This window comes from Olea europaea, unplaced genomic scaffold (genome assembly GCF_002742605.1).
Source record: "Olea europaea var. sylvestris unplaced genomic scaffold, O_europaea_v1 scaffold203, whole genome shotgun sequence".
NCBI lineage: Eukaryota > Viridiplantae > Streptophyta > Magnoliopsida > Lamiales > Oleaceae > Olea > Olea europaea.
In genome coordinates, this window is record NW_019238199.1 from 283,883 (window position 1) to 297,705 (window position 13,823).

The window sequence follows — 13,823 nt, forward strand, 5'->3', positions numbered from 1 at the left end:
CCCAACCCAGGTCCAAGAATTTTTTTTAAGGTTTTTTTTTTTTTGGTAAAAAAATCAGTTTTTTATGTGTAACAAATTTTTTTTTCACGTAGTAGCCCGGTTTGAAATTTTGTAGCCCAGTCGTGGATCCAATCCTGGATCCGTCCCTGCAGTGTATTTTGGATGTGCACCTTTGAGAAATATTATGGAGATGAAAACTGGTAACAGCTTATTTAATGTTCTAAAGTATCTCCATTTGTGAAGAAGTTAGGGAAACTTAATAATGCTGGAGTTATATATGCTTATATATGCATATAGTTTGTATAATATTAGCTGAATAAGATAATATCAGTTATCTGAACCAATATTTCCCTGTTCATGGTTCAATCATATTTTTGGTCATCATCTTGCGAGCGACTTTTTCAAACTCAATGAGATAGACATGCTTTTGCTGCTTTTCCTTTCGTGTTGGGTTATAGTCGTATATTTGGGGAAGCCAACTTCTCGTCCTTTGTCTGAGGAGGTGGGGTGTTTAGAATGGTACTGATATTCTAGTATCCCAATACCAGTCCCAAGAACTGGAAAAGAAAGGGCTTAAGAGCAGCTTTGGTTTCAAACTCAAAATAAATTCTAGTTAGGTTAGATGTGTGCGCTTTTTAAGTTAATTTACTTGAATCAACTGAGGAATAGGCTTCTAACTACAAAATGCTACCTTTTCCCCCCATTTTTGTTTTAGTTTTGCAAGTTTTTATAGCATGATAGTTTCTTAAGTGGAACTACACAGTTTTCCCAAAATCCTACCTTTTCTTTCCTTCATTTTTCAGAAATATCAACGCTCTAGAGTTTTTACCAAGTATTCTAAATTTCTATGTTTTATCAATTATTACAATTGAGTTTATAAATGGAATAATTTAAAAAGAAGAGTTCGTTCTGTTTTGTGTTGTAACTTCCAAATCACGACTTCACATCTTACCCCTCTCCTCAACTCTCGATCTGCCTCTAAATCTGAACTTTATTGAGCTTGCAACAAAATGATCCACATTTCAAATGGGATTTCTAGGCTGATAAATCTGTCATTGTGATTAACTTCTGTTTGTTGAAGGTACAATAAAATGCATGCTCGAGTGATTTTGCAAAATTTCAATGACTTGGGAAACGTTTTATTTCTTTCCAGGGGTAACAGTGGCACCACAAAGCAAAACTAGCAAGATCTGGATAGGATGTGAATCTCCTTTGGAAATGCATGTCGACTCTTTCGCTAGAATCTGTTCTTGAGTCTTGATGCGTTGCGAATAGCCATCATCTTGACACTGAGACGATCTGTTGTTCTTCCAATCTACACTGGTGAATTGATTTTAAAATTTTCATTCACAGTTAAAATTAGATAGACTAATTGGGATCATCCCCATTTGTGTGTGTGTGTGTGAGATTAGAGCGTCGACTCTGCCTATGATCGCAATAGGTTGTCAATTGACTAGAGGCGGATTCAGGGGGTGGCCGCCCTAGCTGGATTCTTTGGGGAGATTTTTTTTGTTTTTGTTTTTTTGTTTTTTTGTTAATAGATCACATTTTATTTTATATATTTGATAATTCAATATTTCTATAAATTTCACCTATGGCTTAGTTGACTTTTTTACAACCAAGTTGGACGTGCAAGGTTCAAATCTCCAATAAAACATTTTATAGTGTTATTTTTCTAATTCAACAATTTTTACCAAAAATAATACAAGAGAGATGATTCAAATTTGTGACCTTTTTCTTAGCTTATTAAGGACATGACCATTGTTGCATTCATTGGGTTGTGAAAATAAGTATAACAAAATAATATATCTTCAAGTATAGTGGCTTTATGCAATTTCATAAGATTTGAACCCTTGATCTTCGTCTGAAGCAGGTGGAGATTTGGCCACTATGTCACTTGCTTAAATTACTACATAAGTGTATGTAGAAAGTATATTTTCATTTTTATCAATAATAATTGTTATATTTAATTTTAAATATTTTATTGCGACCAACGAATCGACCGCCCGTGCTCACTTCGAATCCTAGATTTGCCCCTGCAATTGACGTAAATCTTTTTCAAGGCTTACAACATGAATCAAGAAAAGTTTCACATATCCAAACCTAAAATTCTAATTTTGTTGGAAGTAAAGATTAATTTGTTGAGCTAGTCCATAATCCTTATAACATTCATGAGTTTCCGGTTTTTTGTGTTTTATAGCAAAATGTTCTAGCATTATGCATTTTTTGAATATTGGATATTTTGCCATTTTGGTACATTTTTTATGACTTGTGTTAAATTTGCGTTTGCTAGAATTCCATGCTCTTATTTTCTCCCCCAAAATCAGGGCCAGATCTAGGGCAAGGCAGCAGGTGAGGCCTTCACTTCATGCTTAAACTTTCTGCATAAGGACCTTCATAGCTTAGCCTAGTAGTAAGGTTTTCAATTTTCTTTATGTATGCACATGGTTTTAATTCCCAATTTCTCTCATGTCCTTTTCCCTTTTTCTTCTTTTGAGAAATTTGTGCAATTGGTCCCCAACTTTTACAGTGTCTAGCAAATTCATCCCAACCTATACATTTGAGTTTTTAATTCTTTAACCTTTACTTCCTTTTACATATTTCAAATTTTTATTTTTATTTTTTACTTATATATTGTCAACTTCTGCATTAATTTCCTTAGTTTAGAAAAGGTAAAATTGACATAAGTTTATATATATAACACTTAATTTAATATATTTAGACATAAGGGCGTGTTTGAACATGGAACTTGTGAGAGAGGAGGGTAGATGAGAGACGGAGAGAGAAAGAATTGTCTGGAAAATAAAAACATGCCACTCCCTAAAGATAATGTTATCCTTATTTTTGAGAAAAAAATATGGTCACTTAACCAACTTTTGAAAAATATTTTTTTATGAAAAATGTCAATCAAACACCTTAAAAATAAGAATTTGGGTGGAAAAATAAAGCCAATCAAACACACCTTAAATGTTTTGTTCATTTTCAATTCCAAAATCTAGAAAAGAATTACTCAATCATCTTTTAAATACAAATCTCATCAAAATATAGCTGAATGCATGGTCACTACAAGAAAAATTGTATAAAATTTTCTAAGGATGTTGAGTTAATTAATTTTTCAGTTAACTCAAATATAATTGTATTGTTCTTTACTTATATTAATACACCAAGAATGAAATTCTAACCTTGTTTATTATTATTATTATTATTATTATTATTATTATTATTATTATTATTATTATTATTATTATATGCATAGATAACTTTGATTTCCTTATTTCACAAATTTTCCCGTTTTTATGTTTTAATAAAAGAACTTAAATTATTTATTATTTATTTATTTATTTATTTATTTTCACAAATTCAATGTTGTAAATTTTTTTATGTCAAATCTTATTCTATTTTATGTATTGTTAACTCATATTGATTACTTTTATGCTTTATTTAACGAAGTCTTTGAATGACATAAGGAATTTTATTAATTGTTTAAGCGGCTCTACATGTGTAGTAGGCTTTGCCCGTGTGGGGCATCAGCTACTAAGTTCTTGTTTGATCCCTATTTATTGAAAAAAAAAAACACATTTTTAAATAGTACTGTAACATCATTTCAACTATATATTCTTTAATAAAATAATATTACATGCAAATCAAAAAATTGTAATTATTTTTTAACCACACATTTCTCATCAATACACTTTTCAAAAATTCATTCTTATCAAAAGAATGAGGCTCAAACAAGGGTTAAATCTCTAAAAATATTGCCCTTGTTTGAACCCTATTCTTTGGAAAAAAAAAAAGATATTATTAAACAGTGTTTTGACATTATTTCAACAATACATTTTTCAATAGAATAATATTCTACGTAAATTCAAAACTCTTATGTGAATAAATTAAATACTGTAAAATTCTTATGAATGAAAAGAATTAAATGCACACTATGATTTGGGGACTCAACTTCAAAAATTCGACTTAGATCCAAAAAACTCATGTACTTCCCGAAATGAGTTGTTTTGACAGAATTTCAAGCCAACAGAAGGAAAATAAAAGATATGAAAGGAATTTGGATAAAACCTGTTTACTACAGTGAGACAGGCTCCCCGCCTATAGGGGGCGCCAAGTACTAGGGCCCATGTGGCCCTGGTAACCAAGCACGGTTCAAGGAAATTATCTGCTCAATATGTACTTCTCTAAAAGGTTGAACCCCAACGTTAAGGGTCCCCCACTGCCCCTGCCCTGGAGCATCGTGAGGGAGGTAAATCGCAGGTTACGCCTCCAAGAGTACAGGGTGGAAGGCTGCTTGTACACTTGCACTTATCCAAGAGCTAAATCCATATTTCAGGATTCGAACCCTTGACGCGGCAGCCTCAAACAAAGCTGGATTTCTCTACTCTCCCCTTTTACCACTTGGAGATGTGCCTTGGGGGCAATATGTACTTCTTAGTTCTCACGTAATGGAGGTGACATTGAAATATTTTTGTGTGAGTTTGGTGGGAGCTGTGATTTTAAAGTTGTTTAAAATGATTAGAAATACAATAATATGGACTGCTCATATAACCCCTGTTTATGCTTCATTTTAATGTGAATTTTGGAGAAATATATTTTGAAATAGTTATTTTTTGAAAAATATGTGGTTAATAGATAAAAAAATAATTTGAATTTATGTGTAATATTATTTTATTGAAAAACCTCACAAATCCACCTTATCAAACCAAACTGATATGACAAGCTCTAGAATCTGTGATGATCCATCAAACCCGACATTCTGCTGATAACAAAGTGTTGAAAAATATGTTGTTCAAAATCAATAAATACGTGTGTGGAATGAAATGAACAAAATTGGAATATAAATCTAAAATCGGAGGCCCAAGATGAATGCCATGTGACCGCATAGCAATATAGCCATGCGGTCGCATGGCACAACCCGAAACTAGAGAGACCAATTTGAAGAACTCCATGCACAAGAAAAACACTTGAAAACTTTGTGATCAATATATTCATTCCACAAAGAAGAAATCACAGTTTCTTCATCCATATTCATATTCCCTTTGTGTTCTTCAAGTTTTGAATAACTTATACAAGTGCTTAAGTATTAATTCTCTACAATGCTTGATTACTCCTACAAACAATTTGCCGTGAAACCCTTTAAACACCAAAATTATATACGAGAGGGGGCGAATCTTGTTTGAGGACAATGATATAATGTCGTGTTTGAGCCTTTCATATTCGATTTGTTCTTCACATTTATTTCATCTTCTTGATATCACTTCTATGTCGTTTCTTCTCCAACCCCGGTGGCGATAATTTTTCCAACAATCTCAAACGATATTTTATGCAATGGAAAATGTATTCACTTTGACGAGATCAAGTTGATGAAATGCACATCTTGTTTGATTGTTCGATGGGATACAATTCTGCAAAGGAACTAGAATGTGTTAGACATAAATGCTGAAGAATGAAAGGATGGAATCCATCATCATGAGTTCGATTTTGGTAATAATCATTTCATCTTCTCAATTCCAAATTGGTAAGCCAAAACTGTGATTTAATTTCGTGAATGCAGTAGAATCAATTTTAAATATGTTTACTGCATCTCACGTTTTTGTGCAAAATTGTTTCAAGACAATTAAACATTAAGTTCCATTTAACTAAATACATGCCTGTAAATAATTTTGTGAACGTATTATTGAAGAAATTCATTTCTCTCATGCAAAAGCGTGTATGGTTCCAATTGCTACTGTAGTAAAAAATGGTGAAATCTTTCCGACCGTTTAATTTGTTCATTTGACAGTTTTAAATGCACATCTGCCAATGACTATGAAAAAGATCATGTGGTGACTTTTCATTCTAGTAACTGCTATATATCACACATGTGGTTTAGAAATAAATTGGGACCTCTAAATATGTTTTATAACATATTATGGCCACTTGATGGAAATATATTTTGTCATCTTATAGTATGGTGACTACGAATAGCATATTTGCTACATGGACACGAGATTATTTGAATATGCTAATCTATCATCATTTTATCTGATATTCACTAACTGACTATATATATATATATATATATATATATATATATATTCAAGTGCATGTGCATAGAGGAAACAGTATGTTCCTTTGGTTGGAGAACATTTGGAAATATATTACTCGCTCTTGCTCACTTGAGAATGCATATTTTTAGATGTGCAAAATTTTGATGGCAAATTATTTTAAAGTGAAAATTGCTTATCTAATTTTGGGAATGGTTTATATGCATAAGATAGTAGTATTGAAAAAGTACCAACTATTTGTTAATTCGCATAAAAGCATGACAAGTTGTGATTTGTTCTAGTGGAAAGTGCTTGCGGAATTATTAAGACATGAAAATAATTTATAGACAACAAATTGTGTCTATAGTTGACAGTGGTGCCAAATATTATTCTCATTCAAATCTGGAAAAGTTTGAATGTGGTGATTTAGTTCGTTAAATTTTTCATATTTAGTTGAATTGATGGAGATTGCATATGAGTATGACAAAATGTGATTTTGTTTTAAATTGAATAAAGTGCTTATCATTTAAGATGATATGATGCCATCTACTGAAGGTCACGAAAGTGATAAATTGCAAATGATTGGAGATTAATATGCCTAGTCTTGTTTGTTGTTGAATTGGACTTTAGTCGTGGAACCAATTGAGTTCGCTTGTGCTTGAAAGGCATCTTAATTAAATTGTGTGATCAAAACTAAAGATAGTTGGTTTGACGTATATTGTGACTTAACAACCACTATCAGAAAGTACCTGAACTTTCACAGGCATTATCAAAAAATGATAAATGAATTTGACTAGTGTAATGATTTAATGGAAATCATCCAACGGTGTTTTGAAAATCTATAAAGCTTTAAATAAAGCGAGTGAGAAGCATGTGACTTCATAAAAGATTTCTTGACGGTGACAATTTGTATCTATCAAATGAATCATTGGCTAGCTATGTTTGATTAGAATACTAAGTCACATATAATGGAAGTCTAAACATATAAGTTTTAGACGTGACTTAATAAGAAAATTATTAAAGATGGAATGATTTCCATAAAGACGCAGCGGATACTTTAAACCACTAAATAAATTTTTAGTGGCATCTACTTTGAGTAGGATAGGGTTGAAACTCCTAAAATATAAAGGTCCACCAATGACGACAACCCTACCTGTCATTACTCAAAAGGTAATTCACGAGTTCAAAGGGTAACAACAAGTCATTCGATATGTAGATGGTTCCAGCATTATATAAATCCGCAATAAACCTATCCTAATTAAAATAATGCTGATTGTTACTGAAGTGAGGATTGGGCATTAAAGTTCTTAATGAAGTTCAATGCTAAAACAAAAATACTTCTAAAAGTAACAAAGGTACTGGAAGAATTTTACCTAAACAATTTTCAAGGTGGTGCCGCCTTAATAGAGAGTTGGAGTTTCTCTCTTAAAAGATTGTTGAAAAAGATAAGCGCAAGGCCATATTAGCGCTAAGTGAGTTATGAGGAACTTAAGAACACGTAACCCTAGTGTGTATTCTTACCGGTATTGTCACATGGAACAATTGGTCCAAAGCTTCACGCTACCTTTGATTCCGACTATACTTTGTTTGAATTACACTATTGTTAGATTCAAATCGAAAGATATCTAATCTTTATGCATGAGTATTGTATACTTTGAATATGAGAGTTTTTTGCAATTTTGAACAAGTGGGGGATTGTTGAAAACATGTTGTTCAAAATCAATAAACACGTGTGTGGAATGGATGAACAAAATTGGAACATAAATCTAAAACCGGAGGCCCAAATGAATGCCATGCGACCGCATAGCAATATGGCCATGCGGTCGCATGGCCACAACTCGAAACTGGAGAGGCCAGTTTGAGGAACTCAATGCGACCGCATGGAGTTATACCATGCAGTTGCATGGTACAACGAATTAGCCGTTGGACAGTTTTTCGACAGTTTTCGGTTGGTTTGTTGGCGGCTTTTAATTTTTTTTTGGCACCACTTTGTGAAGCTATGTTCCATAGCTATAAATTGGTGGCTTGTGATCATTAGACTAACAAGAAAAACACTTGAACACATTGTGATCAATATATTCATTCCACAAAGAAGAAATCAAAGTTTCTTCATCCATATTCATATTCCCTTTGTGTTCTTCAAGTTTTGAAGAATTTATACAAGTGCTTAAGTATTAATTCTCTGCAAGGCTTGTTTACTCCTGCAAACCATTTGCCGCGAAACCCTTTAAGTACCAAAATTATATATGAGAGGGGGCAAATATCGTTTGAGGACAACGATATAATGTCGTGTTTGAGGTTTTCATATTTGATTTGTTCTTCACATTTATTTCATCTTCTAGATATCACTTCTATGTCGTTTCTTCTCCAACCCTGGTGGCGATAATTTTTCCAACACAAAGAACTTTGCTTCATTTACAGAATTTATACAAGGAGGTATTTGACAGTTTTTGGTGGAAAGATGGCGACATCAGTAAAAAATCTGTAAAGAAAATTTGTGTACTGAAGTCGACAAAATAAAAAATTAAAAGTACGAGACAGAACATTTTTGGCTAGCTGTCTATCCGGTCTGATATTAGGTTATAAACATGTCCAGTTTATTATACTCGTTTCAGTTGCAACCATAAACAGATTTTACATCACTATGTCTAGATTTTGCTGGAACGGAATTACAGACTCGACATGTTCAATTAACAACTAGAAATAAAACTTTTGAACACACAAACTTTTTCCATCGGTACCAATTCTTTTGTACATGGAAGCTGAGAATTCTTGATAATTTCAGCATCATAAAATTATGTAAGGAACAAAGTGTAAGTATCATGCTTTAGGTCCAATTGATTTTTGAATATAAATACTTTTAATATGATTAATACATTTTATTTATGGCAAATGTATGTTTTAATTGAATTATTATTCTGATGAATTAAATTAATAGAATCTGTGAATCCAAGTATTGGTATTTTGTTAATGACAAGGAGTTGTGATTATAATATACAAATTACATATGATTAAATCTTAAATTATTCGTAGTCGAAGATTAAACCAGATACAAATGTCACTACGAATAGACCAGTACATGTGGTATTTCTTAATCATACTGATCCCACAAGTTAGAATATAGTAACATCTAAATGTATGCGTGAATATTTTGTTAAGAGAATGAAACATTGGAAACTCGCAACAAATATTCCACATGAATAACTATTTGATCAGCAATTGTTAATATCTACTGTTCAATAGTGGAGTTGGTCATTCGACTTGGGTTCATCATAGTGCCTTGTATGAGGACTGTCATACTTTGGAGATCTTATTGGATGTTGCTTTGCCAAGAATTACTAATATGACATTGTTTAGATATGTCAAGAATCATATGAAGTCTATGAGCAATCGATAAAGATTTCGCCATTCTTAGATAGCAAGATGTTATATTTATATTTCATTCGGTTAAGTCGATATCAAAATTCTTCACCTAGGTAATGTAAGTCGAATTTTTTTTTTTTGACTATTTTTGATTTAAAAGTGTGATGAAATATATGATTGATAATCGAGATTAACATTTTTATATCTCGCAATTGATCGAATCATATTGACGAAGAAATTATACTTTCACGATCAACAAACAAATTTTGTGTTATCATACTATCTGACATTTTTCACCACATGACCGAATATATTGTTAGATGTCAATTCGTGACAATAAATTTGAATTAATTAATTTAGGTGAATTAAAAATAAATTAAACTGGAGTTTTAATTTATCTTATTTTGATTAAATCAAAATTATTTACATCGTTCGACAATGTGACCGGGAACTTAATGGGTCACACTCCAAATTGAGAACTAGAAGAATGATATTATGAACCAATTAATAAATAAATATTAGATATTTATAGAATTAATTAATGAAATTGTTTATATAATGGATTTCAGTTAAGTAATAATTAATTAACTTATGGATCAAGTTTAATTAATTAGATATTTGGCCGACTTATATTTTAATTCAAAATTATGTTTTAAATTATGATCATAATTTTCGAATTATACAATCAAGGTGGTATATCTTGTTAATATTAGTAGGCCTAAATCTCAAGTTTTTAGTAAGTATTAATTGGAATGATGATAAATGGTTTAACTTTTTTCTTGGTTAAATGTCTCTAATCAATTTTTAAGCTATTTCGATTGATGACAAAGTGCTTCTCAATTTCTGTTTCGTGAATGCTATTAGCATTATGCCAATATCAAAGGTTTTTTTTAGCATATTAAGCTTCACAACTTAATTTTTCTGTCCAGTTATTTTGAGAGTACAATATAGGTGGATTGATCCACCATATTGTACTAAGATGGACATTAAAAGAATGACGAGAATACAAATTTAGTCTGAACGCTTATAAAATATCTCAAGCCCTAACGGGATAACGTAGTTTGCCAATTATAATTTGATGAGACATTTCTCTCAACATTAGGAGATGAAATTAAGAAGAAGGAAATAATATACATCATTACATTATTTTAAGTCTTCGCAAAAGATAATTTGAACATAAGTTCAAAATATAATTCATTTAGTTAAGTTTACTATCAAATAAATCAATAATATCTCATACACTAACTTTAAGTGCTCCAACTTGTATTGATATCCTGGAAGAAGAATCTATTAACATTACATTTGATAAATCTATGGCCCATAGCGTGAATAGATCCAATTCTAAAATAAAAACCTCAAAAAAAATAAAAAAATGGAGCAATTAGCAGAGATAGTTTCATTGAAAAGACATATACTCTTGATAAGTATTTAGATATAATTAATTATACAACTCCAGAAAATATTCAATTATTTGCAATATTAAAAGTGGACGTGTCTAAAAAATTTATGTTGTTATAAAAAAGAAATAGAATTGAAAAAAACATAATTGATAATACTTTTGTACATGATGTACCTCTTTATACTAACAACAACGAGGATATCAATGTGATGCATATCACTACAACAAAAAAGACATTTTGCAATTTTAAAAAATGTTGTCGAAGGTCTTTTGTAACGTTTGGACGTATGTTGCAAATTTGGATATTGCCGTAGAATAAAAGGATACAATGTTTTTTGAATGCTACCAATAATATTTTTGTAACGTTTTTTTATTGTTGTGAATAATTTTTTTGCAATGTTTTTTGAGCAATCCAAATAACCTTTTTGCAATATTTTTTTAGCATTTCGATAACCTTTTTGCAACTTTTTTTAAGTGTCGCAAATAACCTTTTCGTAAATTTTTTCAATGTTCCCAATAACCTTTTTGTAACGTTTTTAAGTGTTACGAATAACCTTTTTGCAACATTTTTTTTCAGTGTTGCACAAATAATCTTTTTGTGATGTTTTTTGACTGTTTTATATCATTACATCTTTATTTTTTGTAACATTTTTTTAACTGTTGCCATAGGTTATTTTACATTTTTTTTAAATTTTGTATTTTTTTATTTGTAGAGTGATTTACATAAATCGACCACAACACAATATAAAAAGATAACAATATCAAACATTCCAATAATCATTATTAATTGACTCCAAAATGTAATAATATCCATACAAAATTCAAATCCAAAATTTTGAAGTACCTAAAAATCAATACATTTCCAAAAAAAAAAAAAAAGAAAAAAAAAAAAAAAAAAACCACAAACCCTATTGTGTTCTTTCAATAATGTTCTTGCATGCTAAAATGAGACAAAACTTTCAATAGTCAAAGATATAAAATCACGATGAAGTTCATATGACCAATCTGTTCAAATAAAACTCATCTAGCTTCTCTGTTTTCTCCATTTCGTAGTGTTTAAAAAGAAAAAAAAAAAAATTTAAAAAAAAAAAAAAAAAGAAAAAAAAAAAAGAAATACCACAAACCCTGTTGTGTTCTTTCAATAATGTTCTTGCATGCTAAAATGAGACAAAACTTTCAATAGTCAAAGATATAAAATCACGATGAAGTTCATATGACCAATCTGTTCAAATAAAACTCATCTAGCTTCTCTGTTTTCTCCATTTCGTAGTGTTTAAAAAGAAAAAAACCGTAAATTGTACAATGAATAGGTTATCCTTCATCGTTTCCTAAATTTGATGCTAAGAGTCCATTGAATTTTACCCTTTGGCTTCGAAATTGACTTCAACAGGTAGAGTGGCAACTTTTACTCTCTCAAAGAAGATAAAAAAGCTGGCAATTGCAAATTTTCAAGTTCAATGTGCACTTGAAGCTGCCTAGCAACCTGATTTATTCAAAATACTTTATATCTTCACCTCAGATTTGAGTAGTTAAATTAACAATGAACCAACCAGTTGGTAACCCAACTTTTTGAAGAAGTGGTTCAGTCACCTGGGTATGAATGTTTCTGACATACCTGCATTTCTCAAATATAAAAACCCTAGAAGTTCAAAAAAGAAAAAGAAAACAAAGAAAAATAGATGAATCAGTCCATACGACACTAAATATTTAGATAGAAGTTTAGGTTTGTAGGGTAAATGAGTAAAAGAAGACAAGAAGTATATAATGATGCATCAATCCATACAACAACATTACATATAGGAAAAATTTAGGACTAATACATTGCATATTGCATAAGTGAAGCAAGCATGCAACAAAGAAAAGAAGGAATTAAAAAGTCTGAACAACTCATACAAACTACAACATTTACTTGGATCCAGGACGCGAAATTCCACTTGAGATTGGCTCAATTTCGAAACTGAAAAATTTAAAAGAGAAAGAAGTAATGAAAATAGAGAAAAGAACTTTTATTGGCCATATCAACCATCAATCTTGATATTTACAAGTAACAACAAAAATGAAAACTAAAATGCACCAAGTAAGATATTCAATCACTGAACTAAAATATATACTGGATCAAAGGTCAAACATATAGCTCTGAATTTGTTCAATATTTCAAACCAATTTTAATAACTTATACAATATCATTTTAAACGGAGATATCCACATCGACAATTAACAACTGAGCGCGCTAGGGGCGCGAGCGCGCGCACACACATATATATTTTCCTCTTATGAGTCTGCACCCATTTCTTGTTTTAAACTTTTACATAGACAAACAAAATGTTTCTAACATAATGTGTCCCAACTACAGTGCTTAGAGATAATATTTAACTTCAACAAGTTTAACCCATTGCCTTTCCTCTTCCCTACTTCCTTTAAATTATTCAATCTTAAAAGATATTCAAGCCCCCACAAACGTATTAAGCTAATTAGGTGTAAGACAAATACTTATCATTACAAGATTCCAGATGAAAGTGAAGCTCAAAGAAAGGAAAATAGAAAGAAATGTGTGTGAATAGTGGAAGTCACAGATTCATGGAGCGTTATGGTATCCAGAATAGACAATGGCGTCAAAAACTACCCACAAGTAAAAAGAACCATGGGAGTTGAACCACTTAACATCAAAAAATTACAGGACTGGTTATAAATTCAAACAATAGTTCCCAAATTCATGTACCCCAAAGTTAGATAAACAATATCAACAATCAAAACTAAAGATTTTAAAGAACAATAGGATTCTTAAAGAAAGCAAGCTGATGCAAAATGAAGAGAGTAAATCGAAACCTATAGACAACAAATGAACAACCATCAATCTCAAATTTCAATGACATTTAACAACAAGAAAGTTAAGAAAATCACAACGTCAAACAATATGAAATACAATAAAATAATTTATAGTCACGAGAAGACAAAAATCTATGATTTCAAACAATTTTAGTATCTAAAATTGGCAATACGGTGAAAACTTTAGGAAACACGGTTAACAAGAA